General features: G+C 37.9%; 1 long non-coding RNA gene across 1 annotated transcript; it reads right to left on the bottom strand.

The window, feature by feature from the left end:
* Positions 1–2,127: 2,127 nt before the first annotated feature.
* LOC138685683 (uncharacterized) lies at positions 2,128–9,146 on the bottom strand. The gene is made up of 2 exons (XR_011325052.1): positions 8,763–9,146; positions 2,128–4,587 (listed from the first exon to the last, which is right to left on the bottom strand). It is a non-coding gene; the product is annotated as an uncharacterized lncRNA (long non-coding RNA).
* Positions 9,147–23,842: the final 14,696 nt, after the last annotated feature.

Raw genomic sequence — 23,842 nt, 5'->3', positions numbered from 1 at the left:
CAGTCTGTGTTCTTGCATGAGTGCAAAGGATATATGGAGCTTATTCCCGTCCATCTGCAATTTGCAAGGAAACCACATGAAAAGATCGGTCGAAATAGTAGCCAACTGGGCAAGTGGATCATTCCATCTATGATTCTTCTGAAAAATGAGTAATTTGTGGAATAGTTCTATTTTTCATTCTTCAAGTTATGAAATACTGGGCCACAGCCTTGACCTTCCACCAGTCTTTCAGTTTTGGTAACACAACTGAAGTACTGTATAGGAAAGAGAGTAGTGAACTGATCTAGCCTAAAAGACACTTACTTTTTTGCAGTTTTACTCTGGATTAGTTCAGTGATAGAGTTACCACATGACCTTGCAAACAGGAGTGGCCAGAAATACTTGTGTCTGCCTCTGTGGACACGGACAGAGCAGCAGTTACTGACTAGCTGTGGATGAGGAATGTACAGTGCATATGACATACCTTGAATTTAATAAGGCATCATGTCCTGTAGTGTTCTCTTTTGGAATATGAAGAAGTACAGACTAGCAGTTGCACTAGAATCCAGCTGGACCCCTGGGCTCAATAGTCTTAACCAAAACCTTAACGTTCATCTTGCAGATGGCAATGAGCAGAGGATGGCACTGGGACCCACCTCGTTCAATATCTTCATCAATGACCTGGATGATGGCAGTGCACCCCAAGACACTAAATTATGGGGAATGATTGAGAATAAACAGCAGAACTTCAATTCACAGGGACTCTGGTAAATTTGAGGACTGAACTAATATGATGAAGCTCAGTAGTGAGAAGTGCAAAAGGCTACACCTGGGACAGAATAACCCAGTGCCTGGGAACTGACTGGCTGAGCAGCAGCCCTGATAAAAGGGACCTGGAGATTACAGTGAATGCTAGGCTGAGTATGAGCCAGCTGTGTGCTCCTGTCACAAGTAGAGCAGGCTGAATCCTGGGCTACACTACACCACCAGCAGATCTAGGGAAAATATTATTGTGTTCTACTACGTACTGGTGAATCTGCATCTAGAATACTGCTTTGGGTCAACACCAGTTCAAAATGAATGTTGAGAAACTAACAGGGGTCCTTCAAAGGACTATTGGGATTGCCAGAGGGATTCAGTACATATCCTACTGAGAAAGCTGGGCTTGGACTAAGGGGCAATTTAGTAGCAGCCTACTGCTACTGGTATTACAAAGAAGATGGAGATGAACTCTTCTCAGCAGCAAAAAATAATACAACAAGGAGAAATGGCCACAAGTTGTTGCTGGAGAGGTTCAGACTGGAAATTAGGAAAAACATTTATAATGGAAGAGATAAGTGTAATCCTGGAAGAGGGTACCATGTTGTAGTATTGATGATAGTCCTGCTTCAGGCAGGAGGCAGGACTGGATAGTCTCCAGAAATTCCTTTCAACCAACATTTCTCTGATTCAACAGGTCTATAACCTTGATCATTGTTACAGCTTCAAACTTTAATGACTCATAATTTGTTCATTTTGTATGCCTTCTCTCAAGGAAACTTATAGAAAATGTCCAATACTTTTTTTTTTTTGTCAGACAGTACCAGCTGGATTTGAACTTGACATATTTTGTTCTATTAAAAATATTTTTAGTACATAAATTATTGAATATTTTATTTATACTTGTCTAATAATATATAAATGTCATTTAAAACACAAAGTCTTAATCCTTTACTGTAAACTCAGTACTTTTAAAAGTTACTTCTTTGAAGTGACAGAAATAAATATTTATCTGTAGGAATTCTTCAAATAGTTACATGCATATTTTAAAGCATTTATGTATATCCACTTTTGTATACTTTCTTTGAGTTTTAGTTTTGGGGAAGACCTGGGGGCTGTGTTGGGGGGGGCGGGGAGCACTCTAAGAATATAATACCCTTAATCTCTCAGTCAGGCAAACTCTTTGTAGAAATACTCCAATGTGTTCAACTGCTATGCCCTCAAATCACTCCTATTTTTGTAAAGAAGTCTTCTCAAAAAATAAGCAAAGCTTCAATATTATTTTAGCACTTAAAATAGATTCAGAGATAAAAAGCCCTGCAGTATCAAGGCAATAAAAAGCAACAAAAGAACAATCAATTCTTGAAGCCTGGCATTTTACCACAAAACACAGACAATGCTTTATTCAAAACCAGAAAGATAACAGTGATGGATAAAAAACTGTTTTAGCATACAGAATATTCAGGCTGATTTTCACTGTGATCCTACTTAGAAAGAAAGCCTGAACTCCAACAGGATGCAAATCACGTTAGACCATAAATACATTTATTGAAATTGCATAACAGCTGATTTTTTTTCTAATTATTTTATCAGGCTTATGCTGGGTTAATTATACAGTTTACAGTGTCTCTGCAGTTATGCATTTTTGAAATATTGTAGAAAGTGTAATAGTTGGTCCATACTGCTTATTTAAAATATCTCACCATCAACACAACTTTGTGCTTTTAAGTGGATCATATTTTGGAACATTTTATTTTTTCTTACTAGTTTTGCTCTATTCTTATCTATTATTTACATAACTTTTCCATTTCCTGTGTGATTTAATTTGCTATATTATCAGAAACAAAGCACAAGAAAGAAAACTGTATTATTTATGATAAGTTTTCTCTCCTAAATACCTCAGAAACTGGAAGTATCACTCCTTATATTAGACAAATGAGAATGAGAAAGATATTTTATTCTTCTAATTGTTATAGAGAATGACTTATACTATTTCATACTTTCTCTCTGTCTTCACTCCACTGAACTCACTCCTAGTGTATGGTAGTTATATTTCTAGTTGCAGCACAAGTCCATTTTGTTACAGAAAGTGAAGTTCTGATCCATAAATGAAACTCTCAAGCTTCCAGAATTAAGGGAATTTTTTACATTTGCAGCTCTTATAAGTGGCATTCCAACACAATGAACATGGTGAAAATAAACATAAGTCTCCAAATGTGGCAAAAGTTTCAGAAGAGACATTTGGTTTGTATGATGCTAATCTTTTTTTTTTTTTTTCACTATTTTATCTTTATTATGTAACCACAATTACTTTAGAACCATATATTCATCAAATTGCTTAAATGCTTCTTAGATGCTTTTGTTTCCCATTCTGGTCAACAACAGCTAAAACCATCCCTTTTCCAAAGAATATAATTATTACTGCATTTAGATTAAGTTCAAACAAAATTTATTCTGTCTTTTTGATTCTTCCATTGTAGTCTGTCTTTGAAATGCATAGCTTGAGGCACAGGGAGCTTACATCACAAAGATTTAAACCTGTATTTTTGCACTTTGCCAACAGGGTAACTGCTGCAATTGAAAAACACACTCTGAAGCTGGTTGCAAACGAAGACCCTTTATTGAACAAAACGAGTCCTTATATCTGCTAGCTGTGTCCGACACAGCAGCCAGCAATCATGGGCAGAAGCTTTCTAAAATTTTCCACTCAGCAGCAACTATCTTATCTCTACACTATTCTTGGCTCCCTGTCCTTCCAGCATGATTACTTCACTGGGAACTTCACTGGTCCCATGGCTTTCTGCTAACCAGAGCAATAATATCATTGTTTCCACAGGTGGTCACTGAGTCAAGTGCTCCCACATCTCCCCCTTCTTTATTTATAATTATCACAGCCTTACTTGATCTATCTAATTTTTAAACACATTGCAACATACAAGGCACACAAAATACATAAAAACACTACAAGACAAATCAAAACTGTCTTAACTAATGATTTAAGAGCAACTCTATTTTGTAAGGTTGCATGTCTAATACTATCTACACCTAACAGTAAATCAGATAATGCTACACCAATCTGTATTCAGGGACCTCAGAATTTGTGATTACTGGGGTGGCAATGAGGGTGAATGCGCGATCCGTGGAAACCAGGCATTCCCATCCGTTGAGTTCATGACCTGCTGCACAGGGGTCTCCATCAATAGGTTCTTAAACTTCATTGATGCCGGCGGAACCCCCTGTTAAACCTGTGGAATAGGGATTGTTTGGTGTTGCTGTACTGAGGCGTAAGCAATCTTGTCCGGTCACATCAGCCAGGGTCATCCAGATGTTTTCTTTGGCTTGTGGTGGTATCCATGACTACGTCCATCCGAGGACTGTGAGGAAGATGGACCATCCGTACATTCTTGTGCCGTCTTGCTCCGTGAACTCAGCCCAGCAATCGGTAGGTGCCAGCTTTACGTGGGCGTCCCCACAGAGGCAACGGTGGCCTTGCCGTACACCAGCCCTATGCTCTTTGGAAAATCCCGGTATTTATACATTTGCAGAGGAATGGATTTCAGCACACGTGGCCAGCGGGTGCCAAAACCTGCCTTGGTTGCAACATGGGGAGCCTATGACGCATGTGCTCGTTGGCCAGGCGTGCTGCACGAGTCATAGCCATCCTGTCTATTGGTTCATGGGCTTTGTGATGTGGTTGCAATGCACAGAGAATCTTGACCTGTCATGTTGGCCAAGGTGACCCACACGTTAGTTTTTGGCTGGGGTGGTATCCATATTGCCGCACCATCTAGGATGTTCCAGATGATGATGGTCATACAAAACGAGCGGGAGTCCGTCGTGGGCCTGTATCTGTGGAAACACAAGCATAACCTCGCCCCCAGGGTATTAATGGAAACAGACCTTCCCATTACCCTGTTTCTAGATTCTTAACTAAAACCATGGCCTTACCCCTAATTTCCGGCCACTCCTGATATGTGGATAAAGTGTCTAAATATCGGTGGACCGCCTGCATCAGACCAGCGATTTAGAAAATTTAAAACATAAGTGGCGGCTTTAGCTAACTTTTCTTGTGGACAGAGATTCCCTACTCCCCCTTCTTGTTTTAATAACATCGCTTTTAGCGAACCATGAGCACGTTCCACAATTGCTTGACAAGTGGGAGAGTGAGGGATACCAGTGCTATGCCGAATACCCCATAGTTGCAAAAATTCTTGTGGTTTTTGTGATACATAAGCTGGACCATTGTCCGTTTTTAGTTGCTGTGGAACACCCAAGGTTGCAAAAGCGAGTAAGAGATGCTTACACACATCACAGGATTTTTCACCTGTGTGGGCGGTGGCCACAAGTGCTCCTGAAAAAGTATCAATAGATACATGAACATATTTTAATCTGCCAAATTCTGTAATGTGAGTAACATCAGTCTGCCAAATCTCTAAAGCTTGCAAGCCTCTCAGATTGAGTCCATATGATAAAGATGAGTCGTCTCTTGGCAATCCGGACAAGCTGTCACAATTTGATGGGCTTGATTCAAAGTGAGTTGAAATGTTTTTTGCAATGCCTTTGCATTTTGGTGAAAAAAGGCGTGTGAAAATCGTGCTTGCTTGAATGCATTAGGAAGGACGGTGAGTCCAGCTAACCAATCTGCCATACTATTACCTTCTGTTAATGGTCCAGGCAGTGAAGTGTGTGATTGCACATGCATAATAAAATATTGTTTTTTTTCTATGATTTAATGAGGCCAAAAGAGTTTGAAATAACATGAATAACGGTTTATAATCTATTTCTTTCAAATAAGAGGCTTCAAGACGTCTCACAACTCCTGCAACATAAGCAGAGTCAGTTACAATATTAATAGGACAGTCCTACTTCTGAAAGACCCTAACAACTGCAGATAGTTCAACAATTTGTGGTGAACCTTTTATTATCTCAATATCTGATTGCCATTCGTTCTGATCATTTTTCCAAACTATAACAGCTTGACCCGTTCTTCCTGATCCATCTGTAAAAACTGTCAATGTTTCTAAAGGAACAGAACTACATTTGGGAAGTTCCTGTACATTAAACTATAACTGTAACAATTTATGACTTGGTGGATGAATTGAAATGATTCCAGAGAAATCTTCCAGTGCAGTTTGAAACAAAAAAGAGTTTTGGTACATCCATTGTAACATCTGCATAGAGACAGGCAATATGAGAATTGAAGGTTCCTGGCCACTCAAAGACAGCAGCCTGTGTCGTCCTTTCAAAATCAGAGACACAATCATTTCAATTTTTGTTGTTATTGTTTTGCAGAATTGATGTGACAAAAAAATCCATTCAATTATCAACAGAGGATCTCTTTGTTTTTCATCCTGTTGAAAAATGAGACCATATGGTTGAAAATCAGGATTTAAAATTATCAGTTGAAATGGACGATCAGGATCACATCTCTGAGCCTGTCTCTCAGACACTGCTCTGGCCATCTTTTGAAGTGCTAACTTTGCCTGCTGAGTTAAAGTTCTTTGGGAATTCAATGCTGGATCTCCCTTTAAAAGCTGAAAGAGAGGATGCAGCTCTTCATTTGTTATGCCTAATAATGGTCTGACCCAATTTATTGTTCCAAGTAATTTTTGCATATCATTTAATGTTTGAACCTCTGTGATAATTTTCAACTTCTGAGGTATTATGTGCTGATTAGTTATTCACCCCCCTAAATAATTCCAAGGTGTTGGTTTTTGAACCTTCTCTGGAGCTATCTCCAAATGATGAAGTTTAATATTGTCTAACACGACAGACATTGCTATTTGCATCTCTGATTCTGTCCATGTTGCTACAAGAATATCATCTATGTAATGATAAATGAGAGCATTAGGCAATTTCTCTCGAGCAGGAAAAAGAGCCCTTGCTACAAACCATTGGCAAGCGACAGGGCTGTTTTTCATACCCTGTGGCAACACTGTCCACTGATACTGTTTATTTGGTTCAGAAGCATTCACAGAAGGAATAAAAAAAGCAAATTTGGGGGCATCACGTGGATCTGGAGGAATCGTAAAAAAACAATCCTTCAAATCAATTACTGTTAAACACCAATCTTTTGGAATCATAGTGGGAGATGGGAGTCCTGGTTGTAAAGGACCCATGTCTTCTAATACTGCATTAATACATCTCAAATCATGTAACAGTCTCCACTTTCCACTCTTTTTCTGTATCACAAACACAGGCAAATTCCAAGGACTAGTCGTAGGTACAATATGCTTTGCCTTTAACTGTTCATCCACCAATGATCGTAAATGTTGCAGCTTTTCAAGTGTCAGGGGCCACTGATCCACCCGTACTGGATTCTCAGTTTTCCATGTTAATTTCAGGGTGTGCTGCACCTCAGTGACCACTACGACAAATTTGACACAATGCTTAATCCCCATTGCGCAAGACAGTCCCATCCCCATAATGTTAGGGGAGTTGGGAGGATAAAAGGATGAATGGTAGCTCTTTTACCCTTAGGACCTATCACTTGCACCAAATACACAATTTGCAATGGAATGGTGTGACGTCCTATGCCTGTAATTGCTGTGAATACTTTGGAAATTGGCCAATGAGAGGGCCACATGGAGTGCGATATAACTGTCACATCCGCCCCGATATCAATAATGCCAGACAACTCAATTGTTTGGCAAGGATTTCCCCATTCCAATCTACAGCTGAGAGCTGGTCTGGAATTAGAGACCCGCTAAGCTCAAAAAATATGTGGAACCCCTGTAGAGCCAAATCCACCTGAGCCCCTTGTTTTTGCTGCTGCCAAGGATAGCTGACTGTTAAAAATAACCAATTGTGCAATACGAGAACCAGCCAGCACAAAATAAGGAGGCATAGGTGTCCACACCATAATTTTGATTTCCCCTTGATAATCAGCATCAATTACACCTGGCAACACAAAAAGCCCTTGCAATGTGGTAGATGACCGTCCTATTAACAATGCACTTTTATTACCCCCTAATGGTCCCCACACACCCATGGCTACCACTTTTACTTCAGATGTTTCTAAGGTTACTGATTCTGCAGTGGCCAGATCCATTCCGGCACTGCCGCTTGTTCTTGCATATAGACTTGAGACTGGGGCCCTGCTTGTTGAATGGGGGCTGCTTGTGTCTGCGCGCAGCACCTCTTCGTGCTCCACTTCCCGTTTCCCTGAATTGGCTGTCCTTCCTTATTAAAACGAGATTTGCATTGATTAGCAAAATGTCGACCCTTTCTGCACTTGGGACATGCTCCCAGACTTTTGGTGTGCCCTTGTTTTTCACCTTTATTTCTATTTGGACATTCACGGCGTACGTGCCCCTTCTTCCCACAAGAAAAACATGTTTGGGAACTGACATGCATAGCTGCAAATGCCTCAGTCATGAGTTTGATAATAGAAAATTGCAGACCCTCCCATTGGGGCTGGTGATTGGCTTCATAGATGACTGGAAAAGCTCACAGGTTTTGTAAAATGCCAGTGTCCCTTTCCTTAACAGACTCTTGTTTAATTTTTCCCCAAATATCACAGGGATAAGGAGGATATAAGTCTGGTGCAGCTTCAGGATCAACAGGTTCAGGGTCGAACGGATCATCATCCTCATGATTACCCTTTTCTGCCCCCCCCCAACTGCTCCTACCAACGGTGGAGCTGAAGGTTCCAATATCGGAGCAGAAACTCCGGGGACTGCAGGACCTGGAGCTTCTGCAGCAGCAGATCTCTGTTCCGGACCAGTCCCAACATGTTTCTTTAAGCATTCAAAAACAACTCCAAGCCCCTAATAGGGATTAAGCAATTTTGTCATCCTGAGTTGCTGCTTCCCAGAGTTTAACTTGTATCATGACCCACCGTTCAGGATCAAAGATAGCTATGAACTCAAGATCAGGGCACTTTGCCTTTGTCCATTTTAGCAGCATTTTCAAATTATGCTCAGTTATATGGGCTTGATATTTTTGCAGGAGCTGCTGCATCATACTATATGTGGCTTTCTCTTCCCGGGACATTTCACTCCGCATTGTTCCCAGCTGCTCACCTGTCGTCCAGTGAGAGGTGATTGGCTGTGCAGTCTTCTTCCTTTCAGCAGTTTGAGAATTTCAGCTGGGCTTGCAACCGGTGCAGTTGAACCCACTGTGTCTTAGACCCTAGGATCCTCAGCTTGTGCGAGCGCCATTTGTCTGAAAAACACATTCTGAAGCTGGTTGCAAATGAAGAAGACCCTTTATTGAACAAAACGAGTCCTTATATCTGCTAGCTGTGTCCAATGCAGCAGCCAGCAATCATGGGCAGAAGCTTTCCAAAATTTTCCACTCAGCAGCAACTATCTTATCTCTACACTATTCTTAGCTCCCTGTCCTTCCAGCATGATTACTTCACTGGGAACTTCACTGTTCCCATGGCTTTCTGCCAACCAGAGCATTAACATCATTGTTTCCACAGGTGGTCACTGAGTCAAGTGCTCCCACAGGTAACAAGCTTTTACGTTTACAATTTCTTGCTCCTGCACAATATCACTTGATGGGAGTCTCACTTAGAACTTGTCATATTTTTAATTTTCAACTATTGTATACTTAGATAGTGAAGGGATTTTAGAGGAGATGTTTTTAGATCTTTAACTCCATATCCAAACATACTAGAAAATAGTATGAAATCACCTAATGAAAGCTTTTTGCGTAAAATTAATTTAAATAGGCATTTGAAAATAAGAATTATATATTTAACTAAATGATTAGCATATTGACAATATTCAGGAATATTATAAAATTTAAACAAGTACTTACATTTTAATGGTTAATTAAATGTTCAAAGCATCTATTAGTTTATTTCTAAATAGCATCTAGTATGTTTGGATACAGAGTTTAACAGGTGGAAAGGTTCATTTTTAATATTGCTACAGTTAATTTAAGATTACTACTGTTGTCTTTGTTCTCTCAGCAGCTAAAAATGCTCTCTAAGGACACTAAAAATGCTCTATAGAAGTATGAAATGAAAACTAACAAACATTTTTATCTGCAAAATTTACAAGAATGACTTTTTTATTCCAGCTCATGGACAAAGATTGTCTTGTTTTGTATTAAAAAAAATATTTTCAAAGGGGAAAATAAATCATTTTATTCTAGGTACTAATTACCTCAAACTTGCAGGAAGTTTGTAAACCTCTTTATTTTAAAGTAATACTAATCCCACTGAAGGAATCTGATATGCAAACAGAATAATAAGAACAAATTAAAGACAAATTTTCAAGAATTTTATTTTCATTCTCCACATGTTCAACTCTTTTATTTTACATCAAAGATTTTTCATATTACCTAGCAATCATAAAGCAGGGTTACTTCTTTGTTAAGATATTGAGATAAATCATTCCTTTAAATATCTGGGTTTGTATTTGTAGAAAGAAGCATAGTCAATTGTCATTAAAAAATACTGTCCGGTAAGAGATCATTATATTTTTGTTATAAACCCTGAATATGGTATACTGGATGTCTATAAGGACCCTTTTATGGGGAATCTGACTGAAATCAGTTACCCTGACCAGGTGGGATAAGAAGACGCATTTCATAGGTGTGGCAGAAGCCATGCAAAGGAAGATGGCACGTTCAGCACAAAGCATCTGCTAAAATAGAAGGGACCCCAGAGTACCAGCAGCGTGACAGAAGGTTAGTGCTGGGGAGGGTATGGACCTGTGCACCTGCAAGCTTGCAGGTTGGCTGCTGCCAAGCATAATCCATGACTGTGTTTTGCCAGTCCTCAGTTTCCACTGTTCACATAAGCCTTGTTTCCTTAGGAAGAAAAAGGATAGTGTTTTTAGTTAGTGTCTCATCATGCCACTTAATGATTTTTCCATGAGTCCTAGGAGACAGGCTCCTTCTGCTTCTGCAAACTGGTAAGCCAGGCAGGGGGTCACAGTAAGACAATGTCACAAGTAAGACAATTTCTCTTCAGGATACCATCAAAATTAATTTACCGAAGCTCAGAAGGCAGATGGTTACAGACTTCGGTATGGAGAAGAAAAATAGCTCTATTTCAGTGGTGATCCTCCTGTTACTCTTCCAGTGTGTGAGCAGGAACACATGCTGCTTTAAACCCTGCTATCTTTGGATCCATACTATGGCTGCCTCCAAGCAGAAGTCAGGAAGAAGTAGAAAGTTTAAATCAATGGCAGCATTTCTGCATCTCCTCTCCCAATGAGAAGGTATAGGGAACATTGAATAATGAGCTTTAATGAGGATTAATTCAGCAAGGGGAAGGTCAATATCCTGCACCTGGGAAGGAACAACCTCATGCACCAACACATGCTGGGGGCCATCCAGCTGGAAAGCAGCTTGCCAGAAAAGGCCCTGGGGGTCCTGGTGGACACCAGGTTGCACATGAGCCAGAAATGTGTCCTTGCTGCAAAGAAGGCTAAGGGTATCCTGGGTTGCATTAGGAGGAGTGTTGCCAGCAGGTCGAGGCAGGTGATCCTCCTCGTCTACTCAGCACTGTTGAACCCACACCTGGAGTGCTGTGTCCAGTTCTGGGTTCCTCATTGCAAGAGAGACATGGGCATACTGGAGAGAATCCAATGAAGGGCCACGAAAGTAAGTAAGGGACTGGAGCATCTCTCTTGTGAGGAAAGGCTGAGAGAGCTGGGACTCCTTAGCATTGAGTAGAGAAGGCTTGGGAGTGGAGGGGGGTGTGTGGATCTTACCAAGGTATATAAATACCTGAAGGGTGGGTGAAAAAAAGATGCAACCAGGCATTTTCAGTGGTGCCCAGTGACAGGACAAGAGGCAATGAGCACAGACTGAAGCACGGGAGTTTCCATTTGAACATAGGAAACACTTTTACTGTATGGGTGACTGAGCACTGGGACAGGTTGCCCAGGGAGTTTGCAGTGTCTCCATCCCTGAATATATTCAAAAGCCATCTAGACATGGTCCTGGGCAACTGGCTATAGGTGGTGTTGCTTCAGCAGGGGGCTTGTACTAGAAGACCTCCAGAGCTTCCTTCCAACCTCAACCATTCCATGACTCTTCACAGCTGGGCAGCATTTTGCCCTTTCTTACACAGGCATGTGTGGCTGTGGGGCTCAGCCGTGCCCTGCGGTGGGTCGGTCGGAGCCGGCTGGAACCGGCTGTGTCAGGCTCAGGACAGCTCCGGCCTCTCACAGAGGCTGCCCTGCAGCCCCCCCTGCCAGCACCTGGAATGGTTACGGATTTTTCTTCTACTGTTTGAAATTTTAAAGTATGCACTTATTACCATTTTTTCCTCATCTATTTTCATTAATGAAAAGATTCAGAGTAATTTTTTCTAGATAGAAAATACGGTACAAAGTATTTTGGGAAGTTCTCTGTATTATAAATAGTGCTAACTTAAGAGGAGCTGCTGCTCAAGCTAGTAATCACATCACAGCCTATCTTTCTTATACCTTTTCCACTTAACAACTTTTCCCTTCACAGTTTCCTGCAAGTCGCTCAACCCTCAGATTTGTTTAACTACAGTAAAGCCACTGGTTCCAAGGTTCTCAAGCTCATCTCTGTATCTATACTTGTAGCAGCCAAATACAAATCATTAGAAATTTAGCAATTAATTCTGCTTTTACACAAGTAAAATTAGATAATTTTCCTAGCAACAAAACCAGCAGGTTCTCATACAGCTGGGTGAAAATTCCATGTTCCCTAAATCTTTCAATCTCCACTTTCTGTGAAGAGACAAACTCTGGTTACTTGCCCACTTCAGCTTATCTAGGCTGAAGGCTTTCTCAAGAAGACAAGTGACTGGAAATGTTTTTTCTCTCTAAAGACCTTCTGCAAGCATAGGGTAGCAAAAGATAATAAAATTTTCATTTTCACAACATCTGTAAGAATATTGACACCTCATTCAGAGATAGAAAATGCAAATTAAAGGCTCTCATTTCATAGGAATTTTTTTTCAATATTCTGTGTATGAAAATGTTGTGAAAGAAGAAATTTTTCTTACATATCAAACCATGCTTTTAACTTCCAAACATAGGTAGAAGCATATTTACAAAAAATCTCTGTCTCAGAAAAGGTCAGTTATAAATTTAAATACATACCTGTGTATAAAAATCTGTTCACGTTTTTTGTGCAAGACAACTTCATATTGAGGCACAAACTATGCCAGTGATCAAGCTATTGAGGATTTTTTGCAGAGGTGCACACATAATGTCAAGAACATGATTTAAGATATAGACATTTCTATCTAGAGAAAGAGACACCTAAGCTTCTCTTTTCTTTGGTCCTAAGGGAATGAAAATTTTTCACTCTCTTAGGAGATGCAAGACAAATACTAAATCCCTTCACTATTACAGGGATCAATAGTAAAGCCGCTAGCATGGATAAAGAAATAGAGGCCACATATTCAGGCAGTCCTGAACTGGATCAGTAGCCTGCCTGATGGATTGGGTGCCAGGCCTACTGAATGACCTCAGCAGCACTAAATGAAAATAGAATACGGTTCACCCATTCTGCTGTTCACCCAGTGGTGCCTTTCTGTAAGATAATTATTTCAGAATTAAGATAGTCAGACTCACTAGCTTTCCCTCTTACCATGGTAGCCAGCTTTGGTGGAAATGACAAAGTCCACAGAGAAAGAGGAAGAGCTAGCTTATTGGCCAATTAAGGTTACCATTTTGTTAGGATACCTAGCTCAGTCGCAGTAACTGCCAGTACAGAATTATTTTTAGCAGCTGTGTGTACTAGTAATATATTTCAGCCATCTACCCACTACATAAAGATTAAGATCTGTAATTAACATAAATCAGCACTGACATTAAAGGAATAGAATTTATCCATGCAGATAGAGAGAGGCAATAATAAAAACAAACAAAACCCCACAAAACTTTCTGAAATATTATTCAGTCCTCTGAAAGAGTACAGAAGAAAAAATGGATTTTCATTTCACATTCTGAGAACTATGGAAAAAATGATGAATATTTTTATAATTTCATGTCCTATATGGATTTGAATCTTAAATATAATTGTGATTACAGATGTATTTTTCTTTCAATGCACATCAATATTAGATATACAGAGTGTAAAGTGAGAGGATAATTTGCCTCTTAAATGTGCAAATCCTATTACAATGTTTGTCTAAAGGTTGGATTAATATTGAGTTGGTGCTTTTGCCAGCTCATCATAATTTTATCAGTGCATATACTTGACCTACGAGAATGCTAATGACTCACACAGCAGGCGCTACATGTTATAATGGAGTCCAATTACTTTTGACTATTCAAATATGTTGCAAATGTCAAAGACAGTTCCCATCTGACTACTTTTTCAAGAAAATGACAAGTTACTAAGTCTTCATCTACTTAAAAAGGAAGGGTTTTAAAATACTAAGTAGTAAATCACATTATGTCATTTCATTTGTACCTAACTGGACAACAATCATTATTCTTTCATTTTTTACATCATCCAATTTTCTAAATAAATTTCTTATGGAAAAGGATCCAAAACACATGTTTATTTTGATAATGCATTCCACATTTTCACCTTTGCTCCATAGTCAATCTTACAAAGGATTAAAAGAGAGATTTCTTATCAAGATACTTTTCTGAAAAGATTCAGGATATTTGTTAGCACTGACCTACATGTGGTTCTTCTTAAATGAAGATATCATAAGTTCACCTTCATTTATTTACATGTTTCAAGAAGTTATCTGTCCATCATGTTTACTAGAGCAGGTAACAAGTCTGATACCTGTTTTGTGACAGTCTCAGATGGCTCAAGAGCTGACAGAGACTCTTAAAGACTCATCCAGTCTGTGGATTTAAATTAGCAAATGTAATCCAAGCCTGCAGCTACAAAACTAATGATCAGCTATGTCTAGAAGTAAAAAATGATAGGGGCTTTTCCAATAAAGGTGAGGACAGAGAGGATATGAAAAGTTCAATTCTAGTAACATTCGTGGCCATCTTGACAAAACTTGTGCTATATATGAAATATCAAGGACAAGATTAGCCCAATGTACTTAGAGTTTCAAAACAATCATTTTAGTGAAAAAAATCATAATCAATAGGTGGAGTTAATTCATGTTTCTGAAATTCCCACTTAGTGTAAACAGATTTATTAATGAAAATAGGCCTGATCTACATACACTACCTGAGAGCAGCTAAGCATGTAACCCTTTAATTCCTTACTCACACTAGCAATAAAGTTCTGGAATCAGTTTTTAAAACAAAAACTCTTCAGTATAGCAGGGCTATATTTTTGGAGATTAGATCTTACATGGTGCTGAATGCTTCTGCATTCTCATTTCTAATGAGCTTGACTTCCTTTGGGAACTTTATTTACTATGTTCCACATATCAGTCAGTGATGCTTAGTTCCTTAATAGTTCTGACACTATTCACCTGAGTAAGGACTATTGATATAGCTCATTTTCTTGACTCTATAAGCCTTCTACAGCCTTGGCTAGTGATTTAGGACCATACTAATCACAACATCTCAGATGAATCTGAAGCAAGTTTTTGTAACCCCCTACTTAAAAATTCAGCATCCCTTTGTAATAGTTCCTCAGGCAAGTTGCTCAGAGCTTTGTTTCTTCATCTCCTCACATTAAAATTGTCACTAACTGACCAGCCTTCTGATATAATTATGGTGGGACCAATTCAAGTTTAAAATATTGCTCACTGAACAAAATACTAAAGATATACATTCAATATAATACTAAAGATAATACATTCAATATCACTGTAATTAATTTGGAAAAAAAGATATCATCTGGCACTGTCAATAATGCAAAAATCCTGGAAGGCAGGGCAGAGGTAGTCCTGGTGCTGGGCAAGCACAGCCATAACAATACAGTACTGTATATGAGCAACTTATCTCAGTCCTTGGACTGAAATTTACAATAGCCTGTGTCCAGTAGCAGTATCTTCACTACATTACACGGTACCTCATGACACATATTGAACTACCATTAGTTTAGCTGTATTTTTAAAAAGCTCAGTGGTGCGGCACAGAGATACCTTAGATACTGCATGCTATTTCAATAAACTCAGATGTTTCTAAGCCCCTTTAATTGTCAAGATTATATAAGCATCTAGGCATGCCTACACAGGGCACAATCACCTGATTCACTTTAACAAGTCTGACATGGTTACTCAAACTGTTGTGGTGCTATACCTATTTGCATCACTTGATGACTAAGCCAAAAAGGCTCACATCTCTTGTCCTAATTCAGTCTGGATGTATAGATAACTGTCCTTTAAGCATTCTCCAATTAACAACTCATTACTAAGCCAGATGGGTCTGCATTGGCTGTTAACTCCCATCTGCTGGAAAGGCTCTTTCGCATCAATTGTGCCACAGTTTCATATCTTTGTCAGAGAATGATTGGCATGTAGACAAATTATTCTGAAATATATTCTGAGGGAATATATTTCTTCCCTCACTTTTTATCTTGCCATGTTCAAGATAAGAAATTCTGAACATTATCCTGCAGTATTTTGGACTTGTATATAAAAAAGTTACACAAAAATGACATCCAGATTTTGAAGTCAAGCATTTCAAAACTATGAAGCATCAAGATTAGGATCAGTTTTCCAATTTGATTTCATTTTCTATTTGTTAACATTTTGATGTCATCTTTGACTATGTGCATACTACTTTTTGTTGGGTTTTTTTTTCCTCTAAGTGAAATGTATTCTTGACTCAGTGCAGGCAGAGAGCCACCCTATGCTCTGACTCAGCTGAAACAATCCTCAGCCTTATCCCTGCTACCTTGCCTTCCACTCCAGCCTCCTATGTGTCCTTGTCTTCCCTGTACAATCCTGTCAGCCTTATAAGTACTACTTCCTTTCCTGCCAGGATCACTGCTTCTTCCTTTTCAGAGAAGAAATTAGAAATCCAGAAATACAAACAAAATCCTGCATATATCATCACATGATATACACACAATATATTTTGAACCTGAACACAGACCTACGATTAAACCCAAATTTGCTCTAAATCTAACAGCAGCTAGAGTCATACCCATGCTTAGGTGACCTTGTAAGTGGTCAACTATCACATAGAAGGTCTCTATAGGTATATGAGGAAAGGTTGGAGCTTTTTTTGTTTGGTGGTAGTGGTTTTTTGGAGGACAGTTAGTTTGGTTAGATACGCATTGCTGTGTAGGAATGCAAAGAAGTTGCTAAATGGGAGGCATCAGAGTAGATGTATCACAGACTGGAGCGCATGTTGTCTCTCTATACTTCTGGTATTCCTGTTAGCATGCTGTGTTCAACATCTCAGAAAAGAGCCATTAAAATTGCTAGGGAAGTGGAATGATCACTATGAGGGAAGTTTCTGAATAAATATTTTAGCTGAGAGGTAGAAGAAATGATAGTATCTTCAAATATTAAGAGGACTTTAATACTGATATGTAAACCAATTGCTTCTTCAGTAAAAAAAAATCATAATAAAAAGGGAATATCTTTATATAATAAGCAATTAAAGAATGTAAAGAAAAACTGAAACATAAAGCCAAAACCACCAACAAACAAAAAAATAACCCCCACTATTAAAACTGGAAAACGTCCTATGGAATGCACCATTTTGGCTCTTTCAGTGAGCCTGACACTATCACTAAAGGCTGTGAACCTCCATGCAAAGTTCATCTTGTTGCTGACTGTGAATCTCCAGCTCCCTATGGCAAGTGGCATGGGAGCACTGCTGAAGCCTCAGGTGGGTCTGCTGCCAATGTCAAAATCTGCCGGAGCAGAAGGAAAACCAAATTGCACATTGGACTCTACACACAGCTACTCAGAGTAAAGAAGGCCTCTACCAAGAGAAAAAGAGAGACCATGGTAGCAAGCACGGGGCTGAAGCCCTCCCTGCATTTACTTGCAAGGGATCAGATCCTTTCAGGTCCTGCACTATATTGCCAGACCTGAGAATTAGGTTCTATTAGTCCCATGTTCAGTTTGAAAGGTTAATTATAATTTGATTGGACTGTTTAAGGACTAAATGGCTGATCTGACTGATGAATGAGGATATATTTCTAAAATTAGCTAAGAAAAAATACCCAGAGAAACAGTTCCTTAGTTACACACATATTAGACTGATTAAAATTCTAGTCTGTGAAAGATGAAATCCTAGCATACTTAGATCTGCTTTGTTATTTCTGACAGTATAGAGGGATTTCATCTGCCTTTCCCATTTTCCATGTAGAATATAAGCAATGAAATCTTTACAGGAGACATGAGATGTGATCATTTCCATATTAGATCTGAGTATTAACTCTCTGAAATGTGATTTCAATATCTATTTCCCATCTAAGTAACTGACTGTATAATTAAAGTATTCCAAATAAACTTCCTATTTTTAAATATCAACTTAATATAAATTTCATTTACTGGCTCTCTACTAAGAAGATTTTTTTTTTTTTTCCAAGGCTATTTTAGTTCTTTCTATTACTTTCTCTGGCTTATATTTTCAGTAGTCTTATCAAAGGTAGCTGAAACCAGTGGAGATCTATTCTCTGACTTCAGCATTTTTATATACAGAGAAAACCATTTGCTTGTTTACACTATGTGAAAATTAAATGAGAGCAAGGAAATATTTGTCACTGCAATCCTCTGTATCTACTTTTGTTTATAGTGTGCTGAAGTTAACAGCAGCACTGATGTTTAAAGTATTTTCTCTAGGGATGTCAAAGAACTATGTGCATTAAATAGACATGATACAAATTTAATAAGCATCACAGTGGTAGAAATGGCCTATCTCCATTCTGTGTTTCTGAAGTTTAAAAAATAATTAAGAAGATTCAAGTCTAACTTATTTACCAATCTAACTATACTGAGATGGGAAGAGAAAACAAGCCTAACTGCACATGCACAGAATTAAGCATGAAGTTATTGCCAGCTATTGATCCATTAGTGTTAGCCTTTGTAACTATATTAAGCAATTATTAATTTAATACTTCAATAATTTCACCAACCTCTGCCATCTTGTCTCCCAACTCATCCTCCAGAGTTCTAATATCCTCTCTGATTAATTCTTTGCTTTGATAATAATGAAAAATCTTTTGAGTTACAGTTTCCATTTCTATCTATAACGATTCACATTCTTCCTTCTACTTACTTCATATACCCTTTGATTATGTTCATAGGCAACTTCTAATTCTTAATCATGTTTACTTACTGTTTTAAAGTTGACATTAATTGCTTTTTTCAGATCTATTCCTTATTTATATAAATTATAAATGTAAGTAAGTGCTCAGCTAGGATTTCTACTTTTACTCCCCAAACATTTCCATTTATACAGAAAAATGCATATATGAATTACTGGCATAAAAATATAAATAGATGCACATTTGGCTCTGATTTATATTAAGGGGACAGCATGTTACCATATAGTATTGCAAAAATATCAACAGGTCTTCTTTCACTTTCTAAAGACATTTAAAAATCCAGTTCTTAGTTTTTAACTTGGTACTAAAAACTTCAGGCTAAAGGCTATTCAAGTATAAATTTCTATTTTGAGGCATCCACCTGAATAAATGTGTCAAGTTTTGATTCTTTTATTCATTTTATATAGTAAGGCTCATATTGCATCAGAGTACAAAGGAGTTGGGATTTTTCTTGTTTTCTTCTGCCCCACCCAGAAAGGTTGTTTTTAATAAAAATTAGATTAATGAAGCTATGATTTCAGTGGAAAAGCAGTGACTGACACATTTTTATCACTAAAAACGATTTGCTGTTACCTTTGCTATCCCTACCTCTAAATTCTTGCAATGATCTTACTTTACAAGACATTGTGTAAAATGTAATACTAGAGAGGTAGTAAAGGCGAAACAGATGAAAACATTAATACAGAACTCATCTCACTAAACATTTTAAACAATAAATCAAATGCTATACAATTGTTGAAACAGATCTTTCTCCTCAGGCAGAGACATCTTTCTGTATCAAAAAGTTATAATATCTGATGATATCATTACAGTTCTGGGCAATTGTGAGAGATGCTTGGAAGAAAAGGAATACAAGATCAGTGATTTTATCTTTGGGTTTGGACACTGTTTACAACTCTGGCTCTCCAATTTTTCTTAGCACACTAGCTAGTACAGATACATTAATTGTTTTGAACTACATGAAGTAGTAACATTATAGAATGAGACTACTTATTTGCTGCAACTTTTTTTTTTTCCATATTTTGTCTCTGGGTAAAGTATTTGAGAATGCTGTGTATATATACTTTGACACTTGTATTCGCAGCAATTAGCCCTTCGCTCACTCTAAACTTCTGATGTTAGTTTTTTCTTCATTTTCCTGCTTTTTACATGGCAAGCCCACCTCTCATCCACACGTGATGGAAACCAGCTTTGTACAGATTTGTGATTCTTGATTCTAACTCAAGCTCTGACTGAAACTTTTTGCATTATTGGTGCATTTATAAATGCACTTATCCATCTGTGTTCTGACTCTAATAGGAGATGTCCACTTGTCAGAACTTTCAGAGGGAACACGTAAAGGGGTTCCTTCCTCTGCCTGGCTACCTATTCTCATAAAACGTACAGGAAATAAGTTATCTCCAAGATTCCTAGCCCTCAGATGTATCTGAAAGAAACTGATCAAAAAGCTACTAGGAGGAGAATTAGGACAGTGGGGAAGACATGTGTGACCACATGTGCTTTGTTCCCTAATAATATAAAAAAATACCAGTAGTGAGAGAAGAAAAAGCCTACACATCTGATGCCTCAATTAAGTGTTTTGATTATACTATGTTGAACTTAGTTCAATATGAATGAAGTAATAAATCCGTGTGGACTGTATATTAGATATTTTCAGCTTTGCATTTTTTAAAGTAACTACTATAAGACTGGCAGAAATTGCATTTTTTTGTAGTTTTTATTTTCCAGAAGTCCAAAGAATATATTTTGAACAACTTTAGTCCATCTCTAAATGCAGAATTGTTTCCAAAATGTTCTGTTCCATTTGCAAAGATAAGAAATTTAATCTGACACCAGAAACAGAGAATAAACTAGATGATTATAAGCAAGCAATCATTATGACATATGTTTTAGCTTTTGAAATATCATCTGAGTAGTGTTCTTGGTAAACATTGCTGAAAAATAATTTATTACACTGTGATAAATTAAATGACCATTGCTTTTCTTAGCAAGACAGATTACTTATGGAGCAGTGACAAGTCCTGGCATATGAAATTACTATAAATTGTAGTGTCTATTGTAGTGGTCAGTAGCCAACAGAACTATTAATAGCTGTAAATCATCCAACACAGCTACCAATACCTACTAACTGCAACAGTCATTTTTTCTTACAGGTCCTTTTTTTGAAACCACATTATACTGCTCAAAGTCAAAGAAGTATTTTACATAAAATGGTTCAGAAAGATGAGTACAGCCATATTAATGAACTGACCTCTCTGTACTCTTCACCATGGGTGCAGGACTGGTTCTACTTCTGTCTTATTTTTTATCTCCCTGAATGCAGAAAAACACGTTGGAAGATTTCTTCCAACTTATATGAGGACTTGAATGCCATTCTCCAGGCCATCCTCCATGCACAAAATTCTTTGCTTTTTCTGATTAAGCTTTAGCTACATTACCCCTCCTTTCAGGAAAAAGTGTCTAATGGCAAAGCTCTTTAACATACAATAAGCATAGCATGCAGTTAATTTTAATTTAACAATCAAGGAATACTACTTTCAATTAAAAATTTCAAAATTTATAAGCATGCTAGGTTTCTTCAAGTAGTTTTCTCACAAAAAAAAAAAATTTTTGTTCTCTTCTCACACCTTGGCAGAGAAAACTTACTTTTTTAGGATCTAAGGAGCTTAAAATCTATCTTAGCCTATTTTGGTTAGAGATTATTTTATCTTTCCAGAAGTCCTATTGCTCAATGGTCTTACCAAGCTTAACCAAGCAGAAATTTGTCTTCTGTCTTAGACTGCCTTGTCCAATCCTTCAAATGAGAACCCTTGAGAAATTGCTTTGGTGACAAACTCATTCAATCCTACTTATCAGGTTCATAACCAGTCTGAGACTGAGCTTGCCAGCTGGGACGGCTTGCTGGAGTTTGCTTCCCTCCCGTTGGTCAGCTTAAGCTGCAGCAAAATACCCCTTAAACTGAGCTTCTGCAGTCTTGCCCTTTAACTTTGGCATGTGTTCTTGTCCCTCTTACCTCCTGCTGTGTGATGGTCTTGCTCTCATCTACAATGTGACTACAGTAAAGCTCTTTTATACAAAATGTTAAGATTTGAAGTTTTATATTTCTAGAACAAACAATTCTTACTTATGAAGGGGGAATTTCTAGAAAGAATTGTTTACTTCTGTTTCAGACATGTCAGGGATGCCCCTGCAGTACCTAAATACCACTAAAGCTACCAGTTTTCATTCCTGTATCTTTGCGCCCTTCTCTACTAAGAAAAGGAAGGAGAAATAAGCTCACTGATAGTTATTATCTTGATTAGGAGGACAGTATGCTAGCCTTCCTGTTTTACTCCTATCCATTCTTACTTTACCTTGAGTTTGTCTAAGCTCCACTGATACACTTTAAGGTGAAAATAACCTCCATAAAAAACTCAGTAGCATAGTATGCTTCTATGAATAGAATAATTATAATGCTATCCTTTTGTTACAGGTGCAAGGGCAAATTAGCAACACATTTAAAAACAAAAAATGACCTTTTCAACATCAGCTTGCCAGGATATGCACTCTGGAACAGTTGTTCCCTTTGTGCTTTAAAGCCTGAGCGCTGAGTGCCTTTTCTCCACCACTTTAAGGGTATGTTTGGACTGCCAGGTAAGCTAAGAAACACCAAAGCCATTTCATTGAGCTCTAGATATCAAAACTTCTTCTAGTACCTGAGTTAGCTTGTTTGTCATTGTCTTGGGGTTCTTCACCTTGTTACAGAGCCAGCACTATAGGTAAATCCCTAGTCTCAATTTCTGGGAAGCATATTGTCATCTTGGCATCTGTTTTTATAATAGCCTTTTGTTGTTGTTGGAGTTGTTGTTAAGAACATTAACAAATGTATCTTTCTATATATAATACACTATTATATCCCATTGACTGCTTTCTGGGAACCTCAAATGCATCACTTTATATGTAGAGTATAATTTGGTAATTTACTTCAATTAGAACATTCAATAAAATATTCATGAAAGTGGCCTCTTGTCAAGATAGACCATCCATTTACTTAAAGATAGGACTGCAGCACTCACAGGTATAACCCATTAGGCAAGCTAATTGACATTTTGACCAATATATTTTTCACGACCTCTCCCCATGAATCTTGACAAAGGCTACTGGTCAAAGTATCAATTCTCACACCTACTGCGTGACAACTACAAGTAAATTAAATGTATTTTTAATAGAACACTCTGTCTAAGTGACCCTATCTCAATGAGTAGATGCTGCCATGAATATTTATTTAGTACTGCCTTTAATGGAACCCACTACTGAGGGACACTTACATTATAAAGAAGTCAAGCCCTATTAATTACCCAAAACCACCACTTATAATAGATTGCTGGGAAAAATAATTTTTCCTACAGTTTAGCAGATTTTTATCTACCACCTGATGATTTATTGCTATTAGTAAAATGAACTACATGCCAATTTTTGTGGTACAAATATAAATTACAGGTATGGCAAATTTATTATCTGAAATTAGATCTTGATTCAGCAAACTTTTCCTCCTGTGCATATCTTTATGAATATGCAGCCTCTGAAACATCATACATGAAAATAGGATAATGTCTATACAGGTGTATAATTGACTGGGGACTTGAACTGGAAAGTACAAAATCTCATTGATATACTTTGGCTGTGCTTTCCTAGGTACTATAAAACAATCCATATATTCAATTAGAGGGACAGTCACCAACATCTAATAGAGTGGATAATCTTACAAAGTAAATTCTGTTAGTCCGAACTGGCTATAGTACCTGGCTTTCTTTCCCAAGAATATGAAGATATCATTATTTCTGGATGTATCTGAGAAAGAGATTGCTGAAATTGTAATGGCATCTTTTCCTTATTGCTACATATGCCTTCTATACCCAGTCACTCCCTTCATCAAATGCTTCTAGGGAATCTGGATATTTCTCCAGGGAATATTCTACAGGAAACTCTCTTGAGCTAAATAGAAAACTAATGACTA

Source organism: Haliaeetus albicilla, chromosome 6 (assembly GCF_947461875.1).
Source record: "Haliaeetus albicilla chromosome 6, bHalAlb1.1, whole genome shotgun sequence".
NCBI lineage: Eukaryota > Metazoa > Chordata > Aves > Accipitriformes > Accipitridae > Haliaeetus > Haliaeetus albicilla.
The sequence above is the reverse complement of the archived record's forward strand: the minus strand, read 5'-3'. Positions and strand labels throughout refer to the sequence as shown.